Here is a 20412-nt window from a genome sequence, read left to right on the forward strand (position 1 = left end):
AAATTTCTTAGGTGAGTGAAAAGGGGTTGTAGGTGGAAAAAGTTTAAGAAGTCCTGCTCTATGCACCCCTCTGAGCTCCTACCAGAAGTGTCCCTTTGGGTAGCATAAAAAATATAGTCATTTTAAATTTCTCTTCAATGGGGGGATGGGAGGCCGAGGCAAAATGGGGCCTTCTAATCATATATTAACAAGAATATTTTTTAAAAGAAACAATTATTTATTTATATTAAAACAGGAGGTAAATCATCTTTAAATATAAAATCATGTAGAGTAAGAGGTTTTATCCTGAACTCTACAAATTATTTTAAATAATAATTCTTTTGTAATATAATTGCTTTTCTTTGTAATATTACATATGTATTTTTTTTACACATTTAAAACATTATTCTGAGAAGGTATTCTTGGCCTTTACCAGATTGCCATTGGCCCAAAAAGAAGATTAAAACCTTCCTGATGCAGAACAAATCAATACATACACATACAAACAAACACACCTACTCATATGCACACAGAGTTTTTCTAAGAGTCACCTAAGATTGCTAGGAATACTGCATTTCCTTTTTTTTTTTTTTTTTGAAAAATCATTTCACACCTTTTACTGTTTTCCAGCAATTAGATAATGAAAATGTTACCACTAAATAGCACATGAAATTCTTAGTAAAGTGTATGTTACTCAAAGGCAAAGTCTATTTTTGTCTTTTTCACTCTCAACACCCAGAATAGTCTTGCATACAGTAGGTGCTTAGTATATTTGCTGAAGTATATTAAATGCTCTGTATTCAGTAGAAGTAACAAAGTCTCCATTTGCATTGTCTGAAGAAGTTATTGGGTGTAGAAGCAAGAAGAGTTTTGAGATTATTGATAGACCAATAAAATTTATTAATGGCTATAATGTGGCAGTCTTTGTGCAAGGTTCTGGGGATAGACAAGACAGAAATTAAACAGTCCTTTCCCTTAAGGGAATTATATTCTATGTGGAGGAGAAAGGGAAAACAAGATTAAAGAGTCATAAGACTGATCCTTTCTGAAAGAATCCTTACTCTCACTATAAGAAGGGACTTTCAGAAGCAGTTCATCTCACACCCTATTTGAAAACAGATCACCTCTCTAGGATTCCTTATGTTGCTTAACTAAATTCATTTTTCTTGCTTTCTGCAGCAACTAGCCACTACAGAGTTCTCAGTTCCTTTGTTCCATACTCCCCTCTGAGTAACTCTTAGTACCCTGTGAATGCTCTTATCCAATAGAATGATTTTAATGACCTCATTCCATAACTGTATCAAAGAGCTAGCCTTTAGCCAAGGTACACTGGTTGAAAGCTCTGAGCCTCAATAATGTTAGGTACACTAAAAATTCATTGATGTTTTTTGTTTTTATATCAATTCCATTTAAAATTTTATTTCATTTCATTTAACAAACTTCTTTTTCTCTTTCCTACCTGATCTCCCCACCAATGAAAAATATTTTTCCTATCCAGAGAGCCATCCCTTGTAAATAAAAAAAGAAGAGAAAAGAAAAGAAAGAAGAAAAAAAAAGCCATTCAACAAAGCTAATCAGTATATCAACCAAGTCTGACATTATGTGTGTTGCCCTCTAGTCATCTTTATAGGATTTAATTGCATGACCATTTTGAATCATGGATCCCCTTAGAAGTCTGAAAGAATTAATTCATTTCTATCCCACATCTTCAAATTTTTCAGTTGTTAGAATATAACCAACTGTCAGTTTTCTCTTCATATCTGTTACTATTTACCTATGCCTGAAATTATTACTCTATGACAGCCTGTTTAAAGACCTACAATTCCAACTTATAATGGGTCAGTGTTCATTCTTCACCCAGGGCATTACTGAATCTTTTAATAGATAACTGCTTCTGTACTTTTAATAACTTTTTTTGCTATACTTTTCTATCATATTTACAGTCATAAAATAACTTGAAGAGATCACAACTTTTAAATAGTGCATATAAAAAGTTATTAAGAAGTGACATTAAAAATTTGGGAAACATGTTCAATTTTATAGAATAAGCTTTTATGTCTATATTTTTCTTCAAAAGATACTGCTTCCATAATTCTTCAAAACTAAAAAAATACATATGATATTACTTGCAGAAGGAATTAAGAGTTAAGGGATACAGATATTCTTGAAAAATTGTGCACCATTTAATAATAACTATGCCTTCAGTGCTGCTCAGTAGGCCTTTCATTCATTTATTATGAAAAAATTTCCCATAACAACTATACCAAATTCCCAATCTCTGACTCTTCTTTTCCTCACACTTTAATCTTACTAAATGACCTCATACCAGACTTTATTGAAAAAACTGAGGATATCACAGAAGAGTTCCCTGAATTGTCTTCCACAGTTCAAATTCATGTTCTCACACAAAGATTTTTCTCTTTTCCTATCACAGAGATATATGTGTGCCTCCAAAGCTAAACCCTTCACTTTTATCTTTGGCCCTAGAGCTTGCTCCACTAATCATTTCTTCCCTTCCTCTTCTTCTTTTTCCTTTTAACCTGTACCTTATCCCCAACATACAACTATTGCCTAAAAATAACATACTTTGGCTCCTCTATATGTCTGCCAAAGTTCTATAAAAAGTAATCTATATTTTTCTCTTCTTCCTCATGGCTCATTCACTGTTCAAACTCCTGCAACATAATTTCTGTCCATATCATTTAACTAAAGCTGTTCTCTCAAAAGTCACTGATGTTAAATCACATTGATCTTTACTCATCATTCTTGACCTCTCTATAATGTCAGCATCCATGAACAACTCTACCATTCCAATATGGACTATCACAATATTCTCTTCTTCTTTGATTTTGGTGAAACTGTACCTTTCTGATTCTAGCTCCACTTCTTTCTACTAATCCCCAAACTGATGCATTCTTCAAGGCTTTGTACTCAATCCTTTCATCTTCTTCCTGTAGTCTCTCCTTCTTTGAGCTCAATTTATTCCCATGGTTTCAACTGTTATCCTTATGTGAATGATGCGCAAATCCATATATTTAGCCTCTAAAATTTCTCTTGAATTCAAGACCCTATTTTCATCTGACTTTGATGTTTTGCTTCATCTCAAATACAACTATTTCAAATTCATCATACACATTTCAAAACTTGTTCCTCTTACTTGCTTATCTTTTTAATGACACCATTCCAAATCTCACAGTTCCCTTACTCCAAATCTATCTTCTTTATAGTTATTCTGTTGCCTAGCCATAAAGCAGTCTTCTTCTGACATCAGTATCTGAAGAAATCTTACATATCTTTCAAGGCTCATATAAAATGCTCCCTTGGCCATGAGGAACAAAGAAGTGATCTTTCTTTTATAAACTGATACTGTGTACTTATAATATTAATTATACTTATATATCTATACTATAAACTTACCCTTCTTTATTTTTTCTCATTGCACAAATCCCATTTTGTTTTGTATTGTATTAATATTTGTCCACATTCTATGTTACCTATAAACTCTTTAGAGCTTATATTTCTTATTTACTTGTGTATATATCTTACATATTTTATTTACCTGTATATCCCTCAGAACACCTAGAGAGAGTGTCTTGAACCTAGAAAGCACTTCTCAATTACTGCTGAACTAAATTCTAAAGAGACTTTCATTAGTTCATGTCAAATCTTATGTGTTACAAACCTCTTGATAGCATGGGACTATCAATACTTTTATGCTCATCTCTTTTGGAAATCTACAACATTCCAGGGAATGCGTTATATATCCAAACACAGAAATTCCCTGTAGTCATAGAGGTCAAATATTCAGTGATTGTAAGGAGAAATACTATAATCTTTAATTGTAAAAAATAAAAATAGATACAGCTTAATGACAGAATGAGAAAGAATGACAAAATGGGAGTAGAAGACAAGCTCAATAAGGGACAAGAGCAGTCTCTATCCTTAAAAGAGACCAACAAAAAGTTCCTCCCAGCCAGGTTTTCCATATTTCATCCTGGCTATAACTTAAATTAATTTTCCACTGCCAATACAATAAGGGTAAAAGGAGATTTCTGCATCAAAGACCATTTGGTGTGTGGCCTTTCCCCATGCTCTCCCTTTTCAGGGGCATCTTCTCTTTCCTGATCTTCTATACTCTAGTTCAGGAAGATGGTTCAAGTGCACAATTAACTTTTCAAGGCAATCTCAGGGCACTAGTTATGTACAAAAGTCATATTTGTAGTTTAATTGCTTCTCCAACTGCCACAGGTGTAAACTATTATATAGTTGCTTCTAGGTATCTTTTGTCAGATACCTTTGGATCTAAATGAAAACTAAGAGAAAACCTCTATTCTGTTCTGTTTTGCTTTGTGTTTTTTTTTTTAAATAATGAAGACTATACTGTTATAGAGCCACAGGATCATAGATCTAGAACTAAAGAGACTTTTAGAACAGGGATTCTTAATTTGATATCCAAGAAATCTATTGGATAGTTTTTGAAGATCTTTAAATATGAATGGAAAATTATATACTTATTTTCATTAATGTTTAACTGAAATGTAGTATTTTTTTCAATTATTTAAAAATATAATCTTGAGAAAATAGGTTTTACTAGACTGCAAAGGAGCCTATGACCCATACAACAAAGTTAAGAAGCCCTGCCATAGAGTCCATTTATATCACCTCTCATCTAATACTGATAAGGAAACTGGGGCCAGAGGATAAAATAAATTGACTGGCTTTAGGTCTCACAGTTAGTAGGTAGGAGAGGCAGGAAGCAAAACTGATCTCATGTTCCTCCCTTTGGCCTCTCATGTTTACTCTTCTTTTTTTGTTTTATGATTCTTCCTAAAGGAAAATATATTTGGCCTGAAACTGAGGTCTTGAGAGGAAACAATGACTTAATAATTCCCTGTCAATTAATTGCTCAGACACTTGAAACTTGGCAATAGAAAAGAAGAAATGGAAAAATACTTATTCCCACCAAATTAGGGATTTTTGCTGTAGAAAAAATGTGATAAATGGTTGTTGGAAAGTTTTCTGGCTGGTAAGGGCACCTATATCTTTCACTATTATCAGTGAATAAACCAGATAGGGTTTAGGGAATCCCTACTATGTGTACAGAATTCATAGATATGCATAATGCCTGAAATCAAGAAACTTATAATCTATCTAAAATTACAAAAACATCTAGAAAATTGAACAAGAATAAATAAAATTTCAATACAATGGTAGAAGAGCTACCACGAGACAATTTGTGATCAATTACTATTAGAGTTTGGAAAATTATAGAAGCTGAGGGTTCATCACTAAAGAGAAGGGATTTGAGAAGGTTTTAGAAGTTTGGCGAATATTCACAGAGGCTTGTTATGGGCCAGAACTCTGAACTTGAAACAAAGGATTCTTACAAGGTACTAAGTCAGTGGAATTGATAGAGACAATAGTTATCTAATTTAGCATGGTTCAGTATGATTGATTTAATCTTATAACAAATAATGGTTTCCTAGTGATATAATAATTGGTTTATACTCAGTGTAGAGCATATAAGCTAGAAGCCCCAGCTAGATTGATTTGAAGAGATTCAAAAGCCAGAGAAGACAGAAGGCTGGAGGCTGAAGCACAAGCCCTTGAACTATTCATTCACTTCATCTCACACCTCCTTGGTGGCAGGCTCTCCTTCGCTTCTCCACTGAAACCAAGGCTCCATAAGGGGTCCAGAAACTAGTCGAGTCCCAAGTGAAGGAGATAAGATTTTGAAGGAGACAATAAAGGATTTGGACTTTAACACCTGGCTGCACTTGTGGTGATTTCTGAACTGAAACAAAGTTTGCTCCCAGAGACTCCAAGAACAAGAGAATGTTACAGAGGCTGAGAAAAGAAGGGAGGGTTCAATCCTCCCTCCATATTCTACTCTAGTGAAAATAGTGTGAGCAACAGAATGGTGCTGGGCAAATGCCAATGGGGATGCATTTAGAGGTGACTCAAGTAAAGACAATTGTGGCCAGAGCAGAGAGTTCTGGAAAATTAATAGTTAAAGGTAAGAAATTCAATATAAAACTTTATGACCTACAGAAAACAGAATTCTGAAATGGAAAGTGAGATGAAGCCTGACCATAATATAGTGTCTTTAACATTTCTGAAGTGGGAGGAAGGGATTGGGCAGGATAGAGTAAGAGAACAAAGGCAAGTGTTTCTTAAAATAGAATGCTTATTTTTAATTCTTGCTTTAAGAGGAAAGTTACAGTAGGTTAAAAGGTTCTCTTTTCCTGCAGAGTCAGACAATGTAGTCTTCAATTGCTGATTACTCTGCCCAGTATAAATTATGAAGAGAAACTATTCTGCACTTTTTTTTACAAGTAGTAAGGATATTTTTGCATGTGCAAATGAGCTCATATTTCATCTAACTTGTCATCAGTTCATTGAAATCTCGACAGGAAGTACAATTTTTAATGATGTGCAAATAATGCAGCAAGTATTATATCCCAAATTGTCAAAGTAGTAGCAGGCAAAAATCATAATGACAGACTAAATATAACAAAACTTGGGGCAGTATTTCCTCTTCTTCCATGACAAAATGAATCTTTGAATCAATGAACTTATAATACAGGCTACAGTTGAAAATATACTTTTATATTTTTTTTTTGCTCAGTAATGAACAATGCAAATGATGGACTTGCTTGACCAATAGGTAAAATCTTCAGAGACACTTTAGAATTAACAATTTGATCGTCACTTCAGCAATGAAATTCTTCAAATACATTAAAGAAGGGAGAAGCTTCGGTAGAGGTGGGTAAATGGATATGTATTTTGTATATTTTGAGAAGAATTAGAAAAATTTCTATTGCCAAAAACAAGTCTTTGTGAAGACTGTGAAAACAGAATACTGTTATTTACTTCTTTGTTTTAAGGTATTATTTTTCAAAGAAGCTCCTGCTAATATGCAATTATCTTAAAGTTTGATAAGCCACTAAGCCGCTGGTTTTTGAAGTATGGCTCAGGGAGACCTTTAGAGTCCCAGAGTTCTCAGATAAAAACTATTTATAATACCAAGATATTTTAATTTCTGGTATGGTGAATATTGAGATACATAACCTATAAAAACAATAGCTTTAGGGAAATTCTCAATAATTTAAGATCGTAAAGGAGTCCTGAGACCAAAAGTTAGAGTACTGGCACATTAAGCCATAACTGTTTAAATGATATTGTCATTGCTCCTATCCATGTTCAGGAGAAAGATAATTCTAATGATGAGAATGACTACCCTAGCAGTCAAGTTTAAAACAGTCCTACAGTCTAATTCAGCCAGGTTGCCTGAGGATGTGGATTCTCCTGAGGAATAGAATCTTCCCATGGGATACAGTTTTGCATCTTCACAGGAAATAAGCATTCCTGACAAAAAAAGTCTGAGAAGAAAGTTCCTTTAAAGCAGGAAAAGTTGGCTAAACGGGACAGAATGGACAGATTATCCCTAATAGGGCCACTGGAGAAAAGATTTCTTTGCAAGGAGCTCTCCATGGTACTGATACCTGTGAGCCTTGTGAACCTTTGGGCTTTATGGTACTATTCTGCCCTATAGACCTTTAAACCAAATGATTTTAATAAGAATTTATTAAAGGGTGGGGCAGCTAGATGGCACAGTGGATAGAGCACCAGCCTGAAATCAGGAGGACCTGAATTCAAATCTGGCTTCAGACACTTAACACTTCCTAGCTGTGTGACTCTAGACAAGTCACTTAACCCCAATTGCCTCAGGAAAAAAAAAATTATAAAGGCTTTATTATGTGACAGCAATTATGCTCAGTGCTAGGGATAAAAAGGTAAATATAATTCCTATCCAAAACTTTAAGGCATATTTGCTATAGGGATTTATTTTTCTTTCTTTTTTTTTTTTTTAGTGAAGAGCAATTAAAAAATGTCTTTATTTAAAAACAAAGTTCCCCCCCCCCAAAAAAAAAAAATTGAAGTGGTATAGGAATTAAGAGACCTGTCCAAAGAAGAACAGAATAATGATAAGTAGAGATAAGAAAGGAGGAAGATGCATCCAGGTCCAGCTTTTCCTGCCAAGGAAGATGATAAAGAGAATAAGTCTCCCCATTTTATTATGGAAAGAGGAGAAGACTAGAAAACCAAAGTATAGTCAAGTGCTAAATATGGTAGCTGGCCCAAAACAGGCTACTAGAACTAATGCTGACAGAGCAAGGGATTCCTGCTGGTGAGGAACTGCATTGCAGCCCATCATGTTATTTCCCTTTCTACACAGAGCAGAGAAAAACCTCTTTGCTTATTACTCAATGCTTCAAAACACTCCCTGTTTCTCTCAGCTTTTTGAGAGAATGATAAAGGGTAAAGATGATTTTCTCCCCTTAATTCCCTTGTGGTTTCTGCCTGCATTCTTAAAGAAATTGAAAATTCTATATTCAAAATTTCCAAATCAGCATATGAATCATAGAACAAAATAATATTAAAGTAAAAAAGGCCTTAGAGATTTCCTCAACTACTTAAGTGAGTCTACTCTATTTACAAATGAGAAAACTAAGGATCAGAGACATTAAATGACAATGTCACATAACTAAAAAGCATTTGAGTCATGTAGGGCTCAAACTCAGTATTCCTGGTTCTAAGTGATTCTCCAAGACAAAGTATACACTTTGGTATAGTGGAAAGACCACTAGATTTGAAATCAGGAGAACTTGGTTCAAGTCTGGTTTCTGCTATTCGGTAGAGGATGACCAGGGGTAAAGCCCCTTCCCTCAATCAGATTTACTTTCTTTATCTGCAATAAGAATAATTAATAATAAAAACCAATAAAGTAGTAATACTCTCACTCCTTGCTCTAAAAATTTAAGTAAAATAGACTGGAAATCTTATAGTTTTAAGTGTACCTTAATATGTTATGTTAATTTGAGTTTGAAATTCATGTTATTTGTAATTTTTTAAGCATTTATTTTGGGAATGTTTAATTTCTAACACTTTAACAAACCTTATACTATCTCTTTCTTATCTCTGCCACAGGTGAATAATTGTTAAGAAAACCACATGTAAGTAATGCATGTAGAGCCTTTGGATTGAGTAGGGGCTATCCTTGGTTCACAGACAAATAAGAGAACTTGAATGGCAGAGTAATATCAAGGATCATATGATGGAAGAGTCATAAAATTAAGTATGAAGGCTGGGAAACCACACTGTAATCCTAAATAGAAAAACAGAAGGCAATCCAAGCTGTTATGCTTCCTCTTACACCCACATTAGCTTTGGAGTAAAACAGTTTTATTTTAATTCTACAGCAGCTGGCAGAAATATGTGAAAAAATTCTTAATTTGAGCCAAAGGAGGAAATCCACCAGCTGACCCTTGGCTCTAGTCACAGCAAGTGCTGTATCTGGGGAAGGTGTGGCTTTGGAGAGACACTTTAAAAAGCCCAAATTGACTCTGTGGCTTATTGGTGAACAGGTGTGCTAGATTTATCACATTCTTTAGGGAAAGGGTTCAACCATATTTTCTTCCTCGACTTTTGATATAATCCATCACATATGATTTGGAATACATAATGAGATCAAATTAATATACCAAGTTTTCACACTTTTTATGGTTTGGATTAAGTCAGACCAAAGTTAAAGCTGCATTTTCAAACACCAGAAATGATGCTGTTATCATTAATAAATAAAAATAAAAGAGCTATCATTTGGGCTGTTGTGATAGTATTTAGGTTCATAAACATTATATCTGAAATCTATTTTAATAAATCATTCAAACTGACACAAAGAGCCCTGGAAATTAGCTTCCATATTTACTCTAATGAAAAAGTCAGCATGTAAAGATAAGTTTTGAGGATATTCTGAGGAGGAGCAGGGGAAGATTCCATCATAGGTGTACATGATCAGGTGGGCCAACTCATATAGCCTGTACTTTATGCATAACCATGCTATCCTCTGAAAAATTCCAAACTTTTCTATTAGGTATCCCAAGGTATTCGACAAACAGAAAATTAAGGGTGGCAAGATAACTAAGTGGAGGAGACAGAGCACACTTATATGGGTCCATCAACAGGATAATTAACAACTGTTATTGCAATTAAAACCTTTTTTTCTCTTTTTAAGGTTATGTGTCTATAAAACAAATGTGTACTTAATGTCAGAAAAGAAATACTATCCATATTAGCTTTGTTTCTTTTTTTGTTTCCACTGAGAAGGTACATAAAAAGCACTAAATTTGTAGCAAATCACAAATCACATCCCAACTATATATCTACAATTAGTTGTGCAACCTTGGGCATGTCACTTGATCTTTCTGAGACTCAGTTTCCTCTTCAAAAAAATAGAAATTACCTCATCATTTAAAAAATCCAATTATGAAATTCCCTGAAAAATAGCAGATTCTATTGAAAACTTGTTAGATAATGAAGTCAGGCTCTAAAAAGATTATAACAGGATAGAATGATGGATTAATTTAATATTTTTTTTGCCCAGAGATGTGATTTCATTAAATTAAGGGATATGTACAATGGAATCTGCTTTCATTAATAATCAGCTACTGCCTATGATTTATCATCTTAGAGAGTTTCTTAAGGCATTAAGAAATGGTGGCTTCCTCATGATACAGTTGAAATATATTTAAAATTTCCTTTTTTAGTAAAACTGAAAATATTAAGAACTACATTTTTTCTATATATTTCTTCCTAAAATCCTTGAGGAAGTCTTTTGGAAAAATGGGTGATAGTTTAGCAAAAAAAAGGAGGCAAAGAGTCTTTCCATTAGCTGACTATATTAAAGAATGATATCCTGTCCACCCTGAAGTGACTAGATGAGGATCCTCTTCCCCACTTCCTATTCAATTTATATTCTCCATATCATTTCTGAGAGGGACTCCATCGATTTCGTCAAGGGGAATAGTCCAGAAAGAATGGGATAGGTAGCTAGAATTTTTAGACTATTAAACCACAACTGTAACATTACATCTTGGGATTTTCTTTATCAGTATTTCAACAAATGTTATCTGAAATCTTGGAGCTGAGAGTCATATTGGAGTTCATAAGAGATTATGTCAGTTTGGACATTTCTCTTTCTAAGCCATAAGTGACTTGCATTTAGATTTATTCATTAAATAAAATATTCTTGGCATACTCTAAACTGAAGAGTAGTATGAAGGTTAACACTTTTTCTTTGACCTACTGAAAGGGTTCCCCCCCCCCAAGTAGAACAGTTACATATAATTCAGTCAGTCCTCTATCTACCCATCATGCTATAACAATGAAATACAATCAGGCTAATATAGAGTGCTACACTTGCTTTCAAATAACAAACTGCAAAGAGTATGAGGGAGGTATAGATAAACAATGTGTGGGAAAATAACTTATTTTAATCAGCAGCAAATTCAGTACTAGTCAAAAATTTGACACAAAAGGAAAAGAGAACTTAGGATGCATTAATGGTGTATAGAAGAAGGAATAGTATAGTTGTACTCTACATAATACTTTGTTTTTTTTTTTAGCACAAGTGGGATATTGCTTTGAGTTCTCAATGACATATATTTAGAATGTCAGTGAGTAGAATGTTTCCAGAGTAGGATATTCTGGATATAAAGAAAATACTTTCATATTGAACTGATATCTCCCCTCCAACTCTGCCCTCTAAATCCAAAAAAACCAAACCAAAACAAAACAATGAACTCATCCATTTTTCACATACAACAGTCATTCAATTAATTTACAAACATAATCCTTGAAATGTCGTTCAAAATTCATCAATGAAACTGTACTTGAATCAGGAAATTATCATAGATAAAACTAGTAGTCAGAACTGCTGAAATATAAGTGACATAAAAAATTAAGAATATTTTACATATATAGTACCATTCTAAATATTCCTATCCTCCAAACTTACAAGGAATTTAAAAAATATATATCAAAAGAAAGACCTGGTCAAAGAAATGAAAATTATATTGAAAGAGAAAGAAATACAGATCATCAACTACTACTTTGTCTCAAAGATCCTTTTAGTGAATGAGTTTGCATCCTAATACTTTCATTCAATTACCAAAAATAAACTCCAATCATTTTATCTACCTGCACAATAATTTGCTGAGCATATACATACAGGAATCATAGCTGGAGAGTACGTTATCCTAGAATTATTTCTAAATCCATCTAACATGAGAATTAGAAGAACTAAATGATGATGATGGTTATGATGATCTTTTGGACTTGATTCACAACTTTATAATGACTCATTGAAGAGTTAGATTTTGACATAGAATTGTTGGCTAGTCATTTGTGCAGGGGTCATTTTCTTCTTTCATCAACCCCAGGAAAGATAATAAAGTAGTATTCAGTTCATGGGGTTAATTCAGTTTTCCAAAAATTTTTTATGTTTTTGCTACATATTTATGAGGCACAGTGCTAAGCACTGACAATGCTAAAAGGTTTAGACAACCACTTTCAGTGCTACTGAAAGTATCACACAAAAATGTAATATATACACAAATTCAATATATAATAATATATAAATGTACTAGTTATTAGATAATAAGAGAATCATGTAACAGTGTGGTAAGGAAAGCACTTTGCACATATTTGTAGCATTATATAAGTACAAATAACTTTGAATTTTCTTCTTATTTATTTTGAACACAAGCATCTATCTTATGAAGTCGTGATTTTTGTGCTTTTAGTTTTTACTACTTTGACCAGAGATTTGAGATATTTCAAAGTTATTTCACTTCATACAGAGCTCTCTGTGAATAAATTGTTCTTCTGGTTCTGTTTATTTCACTCTTCATCAGTTCATACAAGTTGTACCATATTTCTGTGACTCTTTCTCATTAATCATCTCTTATGTAATAATTAAATTATATTCGTGTCTAACTGTTTCTCCCTTCTCTGTTTTAAACATACTCTGTTTTAAATTCTTTACTGCCACAAAAAGTGTTACAAACATTGCTACAGTGTTTCCATTGGACCTATATCCCAAGGAGATCTTAAAGGAAGGAAAGGGACCCACATGTGCAAAAATGTTTGTGGCAGCCCTCTTTGTAGTGGCAAGAAACTAGAAACTGAATGGATGCCCATCAGTTGGAGAATAACTGAATAAGTTATGGTGTATGAATATTATGGAATATTATTGTTCTATAAGAAATGATCAGCAGGATGATTTCAGAGAGGCCTGAAGAGAGTTATAGGAACTGATGTTAAGTGAAATGAACAGCACCAGGAGATCACTGTACACAGCAATATATATATATATATATATATATATATATATATATATATATATTCAATTCTATTCACTTCACAATTAAAGATTCACCTGGAATATCCTTTATTTAATAATATGCTGGGGTTTTTTTAATGGTCATGATATTAGCCCTTAAAGAAATAGCTTTTTATTGACAGAACATATGCATGGGAAATTTTTCAGCATTGTCCCTTGCAAACACTTCTGTTCCAACTTTTCCCTTCCTTCCCTCCACCCCCTCCCCTAGATGGCAGGCAGTTTCATACATGTTAAATGTGTTAAAGTATATCTTAAATACAATATATGTGTACATATTTATACAGTTCTCTTGTGGCACAAGAAAAATCGGATTTAGAAAGGTAAAAATAAACTGGGAAGAAAAACAAAAATGCAAGCAAACAACAATAGAAGTTGAGTGTAATGCTATGTTGTGGTCCACACTCATTATAAACTGGGAAGAAAAACAAAAATGCAAGCAGTCACACTCATTTCCCAGTGTTCTTTCTCTGGGTGTAGCTGGTTCTGTTCATCACTGATCAACTGGAACTGAATTGGATCTTCTCATTGCCAAAGATAGCACTTCCATCAGAACTGATCCTCACATAGTACTGTTGTTGCTGTGTTCTGCTCATTTCACTTAGCATCAGTTCATGTAAGTCTCTCCAAGCCTCTCTGTATTCATCCTGCTGGTTATTTCTTACAGAACAATAATATTCCATAACATTCATATACCACAATTTACCCCATTCTCCAACTGATGGGCATCCATTCAATTTCCAGTTTCTAGCCACCACAAAAAGGACTGCCACAAACATTTTACCACATATGGGTCCCTTTCCCTTCTTTAAGATCTCTTTGGGATATAAGCCCAGTAGTAACTTTGCTGGATCAAAAGGTATGCACAGATTGATAACTTTTTGGGCATTGTTCCAAATCGCTCTCCAAAATGGTTGGATCCGTTCACAACTCTACCAGCAATGCATCAGTATCCCAGTTTTCCCACGTCCCCTCCAACATTCATCATTATCTGTTCCTGTCATCTTAGCCAATCTGAGAGGTGTGTAGTGATATCTCAGAGTTGTCTTAATTTACATTTCTCTGATCAATAGTGATTTGGAACACTATTTCATATGAATAGAAACAGTTTAAATTTCATCATCTGAAAATTGTCTGTTTATATCCTTTGGCCATTTGTCAGAGTCAATTCTCTATATATTTTGGAGATGAGGCCTTTATCAGAACCTTTAATTATAAAAATGTTTTCCCAGTTTATTGCTCCCCTTCTAATGTTGTCTGCATTAGTTTTGTTTGTACAAAAGATTTTTAACTTGATATAATAAAAAAAATTCTATTTTGTGATCAATAATGATCTCTAGTTCTTCTTTGGTCACAAATTCCTTCCTCCTCCTCAAGTCTGAGAGATAGATAACCTATCCTATGTTCTTCTAATTTATTTATGATCTCATTCTTTATGCAGAGATCATGAATCCCTTTTGATCTCATCTTGGTGTCAGTGTTAAGTGTGGGTCCATGCCTACTTTCATGGCAACATCAATATTATATGATGCTCAATTCTGATGAAATGTGACTCTTTCCAACAATGAGATGACTTATACCAGTTCCAATGATCTTGTGATGAAGAGAGCCATCTATACCCAGAGAGAGGACTGTGGGAACTGAATGTGGATCACAACATACCATTCTCACTCTTTTTGTTGTTGTTCACTTAGATTTTGTTTTCTTACTCATTTACTTTCCTTTTTGATCTGATTTTTCTTGTGCAGCAAGAGAATTGTATAAATATGTTTATATAAATTGGATTGCTAACCATCTAGAGGAGGGAGTGGAGGGAAGGAGGAGAAAAGCTTAAACATAAGGCTATGCAAGGGTCAATGTTGAAAAATTATCCATGCATATGATTTGAAAATAAAAAGCTTTAAAAAAAAAAAAAAAACATTGCTACAAATATTCTTAGCACACAGCACTCTAATTAGATTTCTAACCCTTTCCATCTTCTCATGTTATCACTTTGTACTTCTGACCATTCACCCCTAATTAAATAGTCTTTGGTTACCCAAGCATTCCACCCATAATAGTACTCCTTAGGTAGTGTCAAACTGCTCTCTGATGTTTCTTTGATCTCACCTAGTTGTTATGGTTAGCAAAGAGCTTAGAAACTCACTCACACTAAATAAGGTGTAAATGTCTAAAAATGAGCAAAATACTAAATGGATTTTTCCTTTGTTAGTCACTCAACAAGCATTTATTGAGCCACCTGCTAAATGACTAAATGACAAACACTGCATAAACACTATGGTTACAAAGAAAGGCAAAGGAAGGCAAATATCTAGAGATTCCCATTTTAAAGGGAAAACACCTTTTAAAAAGGGGGGAATAACCGAAATAAATAACTAATAGTTTCAGACATTATTTGCAATTCAATAGATAATGTTTTGAATAAGTAGAGATTCCTGCTAACTTTGAATACATACCATGTCAGAGATGTACCCATGCTACCTGTGTATATATCCAATTCTCTTCTATATAATATCCTAGACAATGAAGAATAAGACACAGATTGTCCCTTCTCTGAGATTACTACCAATCACAATGTAAATATAATCTCAGAAGAAAGCCTGATTTTAATTGTTCCACTTTTGCTGAATCTATGTACTAGCTGAAATGTTAGCTATTAAAAAAAAAATTCAGAAAACATGTTTAAAATGTAAACGAGAATATGGACAATACAGGTCTGGGGGTGGGGTGGGGAAGTTGTGTTAAAAGCAAAAAATCTTATATTGTTATTGTTCTTTCCTAATCCTTTTCTTGTTTATTCCAAAATGAAAGTTAGTCTTTTTAAGTATCCTTTGATGAGCAAATTTTCAAATACTTTAAAGCAGTCTTTGTGAAAATGAGATTGTAATGGCATCTTTAATCCAACAATTTTGGATATGAATAGCTAGAATGACTTTAAAGAAAGAAAAAGTATCCTGTTTAAAAGCACTGTTGGCCCATCTGTCCCACACTCAGTGAAGAATTTCTATACTGAAAATATCTATAGTGCAACAGTACAGTATTCAGAGATTTGCTTGTTAAATGATCTAGTTAATATAGAGTGTATTAGATGAGACTGAATATTTCTGGTGACAGAGGAACTATATGAATTTCTATATTTAAATTATACATACAAAAATTCTGGTGACATGGGAAATATAAAATTAATAGATCACATTTATATATTGCTTTAGTTGATAAGACTCTTTACATACACAATACTATTTGATCCTTGTGAGAACCTTGCAAGGGTGTGGCAGTATTTCATTTTACAGATGAGAAAATTGAGCCTTGAAGAAGTTACTTTCTCAGGGTTACACAGCTAGAGGGTGAGATAAAGCATAGAATAAGGAACAAAACCAAAGTCTGGGCTTTCTGAAAAGGTTAGTGTTCTTTTAGTTACGGCATTCAATGTTTGCAAAAATCTGGATGCCATTCAGGAAGAGAAGTCATAGTGGAAAGAAAGTTGCTGTCCTTTTACCTTGCTGGAAAAGGAGATCTGACTTTTTGTTTCTGAACTGTGCCCTTAGAGACTTGGCTATGATCCTAATTCAGAATTAATAATAATAGCTAACATTTATGTAGTACTTTGGAGTTCACAAAGATCTTAACTTGTTTTATTTGATCCTAGTTGTTTAAAAATATTAACTCATTTGATACAACAATCCTAGAAGATAGTTTCAACTATTATCTTTATTGTACAGTTGAGGAAACTCAGATAAACACTGAGTTTGCTGGTGAGAATGTCAGTTTGTCTTTCTCTCTTTCTCCACATGAATAAATGTTGAGAGCTAAAGAGGAGTACAGAGGAAAGAGCTAAAGAGGAGTACAGTTTGCCTTAGGCAAACTTCCTTGATGGGAAAACAGAATAAAAACATGGATGTGAGGGAGAAGCATTGTGCCTTATGTAATGTAACCTTTCACTATCTCAACTTGTTCCTCTCATATGTAAATGATGTGGTTTTCTGCTATTTAAGCTTTGATGCTCTAATAAACAGTTCTGCTAAGTATCCTATTAGCAACCTCACCTGAGTTCTTTTTTCAGTTCTCTTCCTAGCCTCAACATGATCACGCTGGCAGAGGTTGCAACAAACCATATAAATATATGCAGAGAGTTTCAAAAGCTATGGAAATCCATAAAACATCTAAATATACAAAATGGCTCTCATCTGGATGTGACTGACTTGCTGTTCTGGAGTAATGGTTGTAGAATGGCAGAAAGAGGGATAAGGGATGATATGCAGGTTTAAAACTAAAAATAGTACCTTAATTTTCATTACTCTAAATATGATATCCTTGCTTAATAACCAACAAGGCGATTATCCTTGAAAACTAAGACTAAACCAGAAGATACAAAGAAGTTGGGGAATTGCTGCTAACTAGAAAAGCATGATTATTGATTAATGAATAGACAGCAAAAAAAATTTCTGACCATTGAAAGTTATTATGGTGATAAGGAAGATCAAAACCACACGCTCAAGATAACAAAGACATGATCACTAATTAAATTTTGAGTATCCTGGAGGGGAGCCAAGAGAACAGAGAGTAGACAGGACTTTGCCAGAACTCTTCCTGGTTTCCCTCAAATGAACACTGGATCAAGTCTCAGAATGAAGTGTGGAGTGACAGAATTCACAAATATTTGGAGTATAACAAATTTCCAGCAGAAGATATCTTGGAATGACTTCAGAAAAGAGCATTCTCAATTGGGTAGAAGAGGGGAGTGGGAAGAATGTGGTGCAGGAAAGAAAGAGAGAGAGAGAGAGAGAGAGAGAGAGAGAGAGAGAGAGAGAGAGAGAGAGAGAGAGAAGACTTTTAAAAGAGGGAGAAAGGAAATGAAAACTTTGCAAGAGAGTTTGGAAAGGGAAACACAGAAATTAACTGAAGAAAATAGATGCTTAAAAATACATTTGTTGAAATGGGGGGGGGGGTATACTGAAGCAAATAACTTCTTAAAAAAATAGATTTGATAAAATGGAAATAGAAAACAACTCTTTGAAAAATAGAACTGGTGAAATGGAAAAAGAGAACTCCTTAAAAAATAGAATTGGTTAGAGATGGAGTCAATATAACAGAATAAAGGCAGGAACTCACCCAACCTCTTGCCTAAACAGCTCCAAATTCCTTTAAATAATGTCTCTAACCAAATTTCAGAGCATCAGAACACCCAAAGAGATGGAATAGAATTTTTTCCACCTGAAGACAACTTAGAAGCTCAGCAGAAAAGATCTGTAATACTAAAGTAAGAGTCCAGTGTATAGTTATGGATGGTGCAGGTCACAAGAGCATAGCCCCGACCCCACCTCACCTCTGAATCAGAGGCAGTATTGGTAGCTTCCAGACTTCTCAGTCCAGATATACAAAACAAGACCTGGAAGTTCAGTATAAAAGGTCTGTGGAACCAAGGTGGGAGCCCAGCATATAATCACAGCACAGGCTGGACCAGTGAAGCCCCAGCTCCGACTCCCTAGCAGCAACCTAGGTGAGACCTCTGCATCAGCAGCAGTTCTGGAGGTTTCTGGACCTCTCATCCTGGGGATACCAGCGAGGACTCAGAAAGGTAAGCAGAGAGGGTCTGTGGCAGTACAATGGGACTCTGGTGTACAGTCCCTAGCTTGTAGTTGTCAGCACAGCCCTGGTCCCAACCCCAGAAGTGCTTTATCACACTAAATCGTCCCATCTATTCTGGGGCAGGGATATTCTTTTTTTGTTTGTTTATTTTTTCATTTATTAGTTTATTTACTTGTTTGTTTATGCATTTATTTATTATCTTTCAAGGATCCACAAATTTGTTATTTTGAGATCTACTGGACTAGAGAGTGATTGTCAACTTGGATTTCATCCTCATCTAATCTTTTTTTTTATATATAGCTTTTTATTTACAAGTTATATGCATAAGTAATTCTACAGCACTGACAACTGACAAACCTTTTGTTCCAATTTTTCCCCTCCTTCCCCCTCACTCCCCGTGATGGTTGCCCCCAGATGGTTGACCAATACATGTTAAATATGTTAAAGTATAAATTAAATACAATATAAGTATACATGTCCAAACAGTTATTTTGCTGTACAAAAAGAATCGGACTCTGAAATAGTGTACAATTAGCCTGTGAAGGAAATCAAAAATGCAGGTGGACATAAATAGAGGGATTGGTAATTCTATGTAGTGATTCATAATCATCTCCCAGAGTTCTTTCGCTGTTCATTACTGCTCTATTGGAACTGATTAGGTTCATCTCATTGCTGAAGATGGCCAGGTCCATCAGAATTGATCATCATATAGTATTGTTACTGAAGTATATAATGATCTCCTGGTCCTGCTCATTTCACTCAGCATCAGTTCATGTAAGTCTCTCCAGGCCTTTCTGAAATCATCCTCTCGGTCATTTCTTACAGAACAATAATATTCCATAATATTCATATACCACAATTTATTCAGCCGTTCTCCAATTGATGGGCATCCACTCAGTTTCCAGTTTCTGGCCACTACAAAGAGGGCTGTCACAAACATTCGTGCACATACAGGTCCCTTCCCCTTCTTTAAAATCTCTTTGGGAGATAAGCCCAGTAGTAACACTGCTGGATCAAAGGGTATACACAGTTTGATAACTTTATGAGCATAGTTCCGAATTGCTCTCCCTAAAGGCTGGCTGTATTCACAATTCCACCAACAATGTATCAGTGTCTGGGCAGGGACATTCTTAACAGCTCCAGGGCAGAAGAGGTCCTTGTGATCAGATTCCTAATGGGATCTCTAAAAACAGCTACATAAAACCCCTGAAACTTGGGACAGTGCACCTTCCACCCTGGAAACAGAGCCTTACTTTAAGAAAAAGGTAAATAATAGGCTAGGAAAATGAGCAGATAACAACAACAACAAAAGTTTCTGATCAGTGAAAATTATTATGATGACAAAAAAGATTAAAAACATACATTCAGAAGATAACAAATTTAAAGCTCCTACATCCAAAACCTCCAAGAAAAATAAGAATTGGACTCAGATCATAGAAGAGTTCAAAAGGAACTTTGGAAATCAAGTGAGAGATAAAGGAAAAATTAGGGAAAGAACTGAGTTGTTACAAAAGGAAATACCAAAAGCTAACAAGAAGAATGCCTTAAAAAACGAAATGGGCCAATTGGGAAAGAAGGTACAAAAGCTCACTGAAGAAAAT

At 34.4% G+C, this 20412-nt stretch overlaps 1 protein-coding gene across 3 annotated transcripts in view; it reads right to left on the reverse strand.

Annotated features, from left to right (window-relative positions):
• The window catches only part of TPK1 (thiamin pyrophosphokinase 1), a 506842-nt gene that overhangs the window by 53305 nt on the left and 433125 nt on the right, over positions 1-20412 (reverse strand). The gene's annotated exons all lie outside the window — the stretch shown is intronic.

Source organism: Sarcophilus harrisii, chromosome 5 (assembly GCF_902635505.1).
Source record: "Sarcophilus harrisii chromosome 5, mSarHar1.11, whole genome shotgun sequence".
Taxonomy (NCBI): domain Eukaryota; kingdom Metazoa; phylum Chordata; class Mammalia; order Dasyuromorphia; family Dasyuridae; genus Sarcophilus; species Sarcophilus harrisii.